The sequence below is a fragment of the Arachis hypogaea genome, chromosome 3 (genome assembly GCF_003086295.3).
Source record: "Arachis hypogaea cultivar Tifrunner chromosome 3, arahy.Tifrunner.gnm2.J5K5, whole genome shotgun sequence".
In the NCBI taxonomy this organism is placed as follows: Eukaryota; Viridiplantae; Streptophyta; class Magnoliopsida; order Fabales; family Fabaceae; genus Arachis; species Arachis hypogaea.
In genome coordinates, this window is record NC_092038.1 from 72,506,415 (window position 1) to 72,513,938 (window position 7,524).

The 7,524-nt window shown below is 29.0% G+C and overlaps 1 pseudogene; it reads right to left on the minus strand.

Annotated features, from left to right (window-relative positions):
* Positions 1-4,170: 4,170 nt before the first annotated feature.
* On the minus strand, positions 4,171-5,394 carry LOC112790721 (DNA-directed RNA polymerases II, IV and V subunit 12-like; annotated as a pseudogene).
* Between the last annotated feature and the right edge of the window lie 2,130 nt (positions 5,395-7,524).

A 7,524-nucleotide genomic window follows, 5' to 3' on the forward strand; every position in this document is an offset into this window, starting at 1 on the left:
CAACTTCTTCAACTTCTTGTATTCCTTCCACTTTTGCATGCTTCCTTTCCATCCTCCAAGCCATTCCTGCCCTATAATATCTGAAAATACTTAACACACATATCAAGGCATCTAATGGTAATAAGAGAGGATTAATAATAAGCAAATATAAGATCAAAGAAGCACGTTTTCAATCATAGCACAAAATCAAGAAGGAAAATGTAAAACATGCGAATTGTATGAATAAGTGAGTAAAGAGTTGATAAAAATCACTCAATTGAGCATAAGATAAACCATAAAATAATGGTTTATCAATCAGCACTAAATCTCTTCCTCTAATTTGATTTTTTAATCAATTTTGAATTAAAAAAAGATATTTTGTGGTTTTAGAATTTAAATTTTGTATCAATTAGGATTAGATAAAAAGAGAAGATATCTTGACTTAGGGCTTTTTTTTCTCATCATCCGCACTTTTACATTTTTCTCTACTAGGGTTTCTCAACACCATGAGCAACTAAACCTCTATTGTTAAGGTTAGGAGATCTGTATTTTAATAGATTAATACTATTGTCATTTCACTCTTAATCAATGCACTGTGTTATATTCAAGGATTAATTTCGTTCTTCATCCTAGGGATCAGAGTATATTGAAAAATAACTCTTTTCTAATTGAATTCTTGTTGAATCTTAAAAAAGTTAAATCACTTGAATAACAACTTGAAATTAATTCCTCACAACTCTCTAATTACCTAGATTTAATGTGATATGTGACATATAATCATCTTATCTTTAGGTACTTAGGGTTTGTGTGGCTCATAAACTAGAACTAGACTTAATCCTTTAATTTAAATTAAGTGACCAAAAAATTGGTAAATTATTAGGATAAATCAAAATAAATCAGTAACTTTATATTTGCGTATATTTAATGAGTCCCATGAAGCGAGCACCTATGTTTCTGCCCCCATTCATTTTACGTGGTGCGAGTAGTGAGATTTTACGGGTTTCCATCTATAAAAGTAAGAAACTCATGATTGATGATGGGATGACAGCAAAAAAACATATAAATAACATAATATAAGAGTCAGTTTCATGCACTAAATTCATAAAAGGTGATGTGTGAACTGTGAAATATAAATAAAGTAAGCAGAGAGTGGATTGATAGAAAATATAATTTTTTTTAAAAAAATCCATATGTACATTCAATGCATTAAAAAATGTATACAATTTTATTCTTTTAACCAACAATTTTATTTTAATAACCATTTTGCAATATATTTTTTTAACTTTTTAGTACTATATTTCTATTAATTTAAATAAATTTGTAGTTTTTGTAAATATAATGGATTTTGATTTTAATCCCTATAAAAGTTTTCATTATTTTAACTCCAAAAGTTATGTTTTATCAATATTTGGTTCAAATTCAATGAATGATGATTGGATCGAATGAAGCTGAGAAATTGGGGATCCCAACTTCACCACCTTACCTCTCGATAGTGTCCAAGTCCCGCACAACAAGAATGTGTCTTTTTCGGGTGGTGTTAGCTTTGCCTTTGAAATTTCTTTAAGTTTATTCGATCTTTCTTATTCGGGTGGTGTTAGCTTTGCCTTTGAAATTTCTTTAAGTTTATTCGATCTTTCTTATTCCTTTGTTCAATTGTTTTTTTTTTCTCCCTTTGTTCACCCTGTTCATACATTGTTATATGTTAAAAATAACGGAACGTAGCTAAAAGTGGGGCCAATTAAATATTTTCAGTGAGCGTGAATCCAACCCGCTACCTTCAAATCTTCAGACACTCTCCCAACTAAGCTATCTCCGCATATTAATGTTTATTGCATTCAATTTTAAATAAATGTGTACAAGTAGGCGGAAGGACATTATACTATTCTCATTAAAAAAAAAAGAGAATATATAATAACATGCAATGCACATAAACAAATAGGATATGATATGATACAGAGACATATAAAATAAAAAAAAGTTTAACGGATTAGCATTTTTATTAAATTCTAGTTAATATTTAATCAATAAAAAAATAGTGTATAATTTTATATTATTAGATATAATTTAACATTATTAAAAATATTAATGATGTCTAATTAATAATTATAAATTACAAAATATATTAATCCCTAGTATTATTGTATAAAATATAAACTATTTTTAGATAAATTATAATTATATTTTATATTTTTTTATATTAAAATATATATTATTTTAAAACTATGTCTAAACGTGTCCAAAAAATATTTTTTATTAAAATACAGATAAATACAGAAAACACGTATATTCATATGAGTGTCATATTTAAAATATTTTTGACAAATAAATATAATAGTGTTCGTACTTCATAGATAATAACTAAACTAATTTTCAAATAATATGAAGTTAAAATTTTATACTAAAAAATGATAGAATCTCTCGTGATAAAATTGATTAAATGTTGGTTAAAAAACAAATATATAAAAAGCGATCTTGATCTTTCTTATGATGCTGTCCCAAAATAGGCAATCTCCACTTGATTATTATTATTAAAGTAATACTATGAAATTAATATTTTTAAAATTATTTTATTTATCTTAATTCTATAAATCATAAATTTTTTATTTTTAATTTTAAATTATAAACTATAAATCCTTCAAAAAATGAAAAATAGTTTGAATTAAAAAAACGACTAATATTATTCAATTAACTAAAAGTTAATTTCTTATACTTTCTATTATTATTATTATTATTATTATTATTATTATTATTATTATTATTATTATTAGTAGTAGTAGTAGTAGTAATAGTAGTAGTAGTATAATGATAAAGAAAACTCATATTGTATATATATCTTTTTTTAGTATAATTAACATATATATTGGGAGTTAGGATTAGGACAGTAGGAAAATACCTACAAAATTTGTTTATATAATTTTAATCTTTTTCTTTTAAAAAAATAAAAAATAAATAAGTTAGTAACAAAGTAAGAGAATTAAACAACAGTAACCACAATTGGTACTTATCAGCTCCTAATAATTTTCGCAGATTTAATGAGTATTTATTTAAACTCTTATGGCATATCAAATCAATTATAAATTTTGTGAATTTTCTTAGATTGATTAATATAGTAAGATGTCAGAATTTAACTGCTCAATAGATAAAATTTATCGTAGTTAAGAAATTATTCAATTGTGTAACTCAACAAATTATATATATATATATATATATATATATATATATATATATATATATATATATATATATATATATATATATATATATATCTTAAGCTTTCTTCTTAAAACACACTTCAATTTCTAACTCATAAAAAAATACTAAAGCAATCTTGAATGAATTTTGGTGGAAAAAAATGTAAAACTCTACAAGTTGTTGTCCCGTATGAATTTGTGAGTTTTGATTGTAGTTCCCATTAAAGAAAAATAATGTTTCGAAAATTTAAAAAATATTTATATTTGATCCTTATCTTTCATTTTTAAGAGAATTCATATGTGTTATTTTCAGAACTTACAGAAATAAAAACTGCTGCTTGTGAAATTGGTAAGTTGAATGTTGAGTTTCTATGTCTCTCAATTTCTATTATTTGTTCCAACTTCCAACAGACAAGACTATTTTTTTTGGTATTCTTTTCAACCTACCGAAGCTATTATTCGCATCTTTATCGACACTTTTTGATGGACCTTCAAGATATGCATCTCTTATTACCATGAGACAGCTTGTAGATGCTTGAATTTCTTTTTTTTTTCATTTTATATCTTAATTTGTCCTCACAATAATACAATATTTTTTTTTTACTTGTGATTGTCAAGCAGTTCAAAAAGTTAGAAATGGCTGACCAAAAGGAAATAGAAGAGATAGGGTGGGGGGATTGAAACAATGATAGAGTAAAGACTAAAGAGGAAACATAGTTTACATATATGTTTAGTCTTTACAAATTTGAGTTATGTTTATTTTTTATCTTTTTTTGTACTTTTTCTTAACAAGCCATACAGGCATATAGTAGTAGGTGATCCATTTGTTTTAAAAAGTAGGAATCATTTTAATAGTTTAAGACTTGAAGGATCATTAATGATTAAAATTTCATAAGACTTCACTAAAACAGAACAGCACATTCACATCACAATTTCATTACAAGTCTTTAACGGTTGCATTGGAAAATACTTGCCAATGACACAACAGCTTTTGCCAACGTCAACGTGCCTCATACTGGACAACTGCATAAAAACCAAAGAAAGAAAGATATAAATAAACAGTGTGAATAATCTGCATGTATGCCTTAAAGTAGTGCATCAAATGCAAGCATGTCATTCTCAGAAGAATTCCAGCCATTAATAATTTTCTATTTTTCCGTGACCTAGGCACAGTGAAGATGGTCAGCATTCAACACTAACATATGATGTTTTTGATTGATCTATTTCATTTCACATTGGGTTTTGCTGTTCTTATTGGGTTATATTTGAAAAAGGAGCCTTGGAGCAACGGTTAAGTTGTTTAGGATTTAGTGCTTCCACCAAACTCTCATAGATATAACTTATCAGATGAGCAACTACCCAAAATGATGAAGAGGACAAATAATTGTTGACATGATTATTATTGACATGATTGGGTTAATTAAACTCCTAAATCCTCCTTCATAACTTCCTTTAAAAAAAGCATCAAATTCGAACAGTCTATAATTGTTAGGAATCAAGCAAGATTACCAAATGCTCGGATGAAAACTTGAATCTCCAAATAAACACAAAAATAAGCCATGTTACTACTTTTAAATACGAGTTTTTGTCATTGTAGTAACTTCTAAGGAGGTAGAGACTCAAACCCTATATCAAAAATCAAAGGTCAATTCTGTTGACTAGTTTGGAGCCTAAACATGCAACATTTTAAAACCTAAGAGGGTTTAACCGTAAGGATATATTTCTGAATGAAGCTCATTTGGGTAAGGTGTTCCCAATTTTACCCGCAACCAAAATTAAGGTTTCGATGACCTCCATTATTCAAAATAAACTATCCAAACAAAGTGCGCATTGAAAAATTAGGCATCCATAAACAACACATCACATAAACTAAAATTATGAGAAAACAAGAAAGAAAAATTGAAAAACAAGGATTATGAAATTCAAATTGTAAAAAAGAGGGCTTACTGCGACGAGTGCACTTCTTGTAAAGGATATAAAAACCGCACTCTCTGCACTATATAACATCACCTGGTTTCAACGTATTCTCCATACCACAATCTGCACAATGAAGAAACAAATGAAAAAAGAGAACTTCAACAGAACAAATTGTCTTTCAGAACCCTAGAATCCAAAATCACTCATAGGCAGAAGAATTCTCGAAGAAACAAATATGAGAGATGAGAGGAGAGGAGAAACAGAAACCTCCACAGATGTAGCTAACTGGCTCAGCTTGAGAATCCATTGATGGTGAGGGTTTCTGAGTTATCAAGAGACAAGAAGATTTTAAGTTTCAGATTTCAAATTTCAGTGCAGCCAGCAAGGCAGCAACACCCTATAAAAGAGGGCAAAGAGATACATTTAGTAAGAAACCGGTCAATCTAAAGATTCAGGCTCAATGGCAACGGTCCCATGAGGATAGGGACATGGCCCTTGCCCCGTCCCCGCAATGGGTAACGGGGACCCGTATCCGCTGGAATCAGAGTCTTCACAGATTTTTTTAAAAAATAATAAAAATAGGAAAAAAACAGAAAAAATAGAAAAAAATAAAGATAATTTCCAATTGTTATTATAAACATATTTTTTATTGTTTTCAAATACTTAAATAGTAATAAAAAAAACATCTCTACTAAATATATTTATAAAACATTAAAACAACTAAACATATTCAAAAACTAAAAAAAATAATTCTGAAGCCTTTTTTCATCCTGTGATAGTAGTGATGGTAAATTCCGACTTATTTGAATCATACCTCGAACAAAAAAACACAAATCATAGGAATCATAAAATTTCAAAGAAATCACAAAATTCAAATCACATAAATCACAAAAATATAAATTGTAATGAAAAGAATCAAAGCCAGGAATAATCAAAATCAGAGATAATATCATAATAAAAAAGTTCTCCAAAGTAAATTAAAATTAACAAGTTCTTCAAAGCATATTAAAATAAATCAGAACAAGTTCTTCAAAACAAATTAATATTAACAAGTTTTTCAAAGCAAATTAAGATAAATCAGAACAAGTTCTTCAAAGCAAAATTAAATTAACAAGTACTTCAAAGCAAATTAAAATTAATCAATACAAGTTCTTTAAAGCAAATTAACAAGTTCTTCAAAGCAAATTAAGATAAATCAAAACAAGTTCTTCAAAGCAAAATAAAATTAACAAATTCTTCAAAGTAAATTAAAATAAATTAGTACAAGTTCTGCAAAGCAAAAAAAAATTATAGAGATAATATGATAGATGAACCCTAAAACCATAACTGAATGGATTTAAATGGTAGTTCATAGAACTTACCGGGAGGAAGAGCAGCTGAGCTGACGGTGAAGATAGGCGACAAGACGAAAAGGCGAAAACGTGAAGACGAGAAGACGCGGAGAGGCGAAGACGCGAATAGGCGAAGATTGGCGAAGAGGCTCTGAAGCGACACTGCTGCCTCGGCTGGGTCAGGCGGCGACGAAGATGTTCTCCTTGGCTGGGTCAGCGGCAACGACGATGTTCTCCTCAGCTCGCTAGATGCGACGACACTGTTGCAATTGTGAACGGGATGACTGATAAGACTCAGGCGGGCGAGGAGAGGGTAGGAGCTTCGTGTTGGCAGTGGTGAGGGGGTAGGAGATGGCAGATGACAGTGGTGACTGGTAGTGTTGTGAGGAGAGGAGAGGAGAGGAGAGGGAGAACAGGCTTTAGAGTTCAGAGTGAGTAAGTGTGACTGATGGCTAGGGTTGGAAACTTAGAATTTTCTAGGTTTTGAAAATCGGATCGGCCATCGAACAATTCTAGTTATTAGTTTATTGGTTTATAGGTCCAACAGATTTAACTGTGATCTAACCAAAAAAATTATTTTATAATAAAATAATAAATAAATTATAAATAAAAACCCTAACACATATTTGTAGTCTAATACAAATTTAGTCATTTCATAAGAAAATCATCACCATCTATAGCAAAATGCAATTCCAATCACTGAATACTATTCAATAGGTCAACACTGTTCAAACAAAATGCAATTCTAATTAATTAATAAATTAACACTGCACAATTCTTACAACTGAGTAACAATACCTCTTCTACAATTAAGCTCAACTTAATCACTGAACCAAACCTTCTCAAAACATAACAATTATCAAAATTTATCACAATCTAAACTCATCTAACAAACATCTCAAAACTCTAGGCCATCAACAAACACCAACATAGGCAACAAAGATCAAAGATATCATCAAATTGAAAAATAAAATAAAACAAAATAACATTCATAAGAGCAATGGATCAAGGTGAATCGAAGAGTTTCATCTAATATGTCTTCTCCATGAATTCTAAGATGTGAAGCTTCATATAAGCTTAAGAGTCCCTCAACATATGTGGCAAGT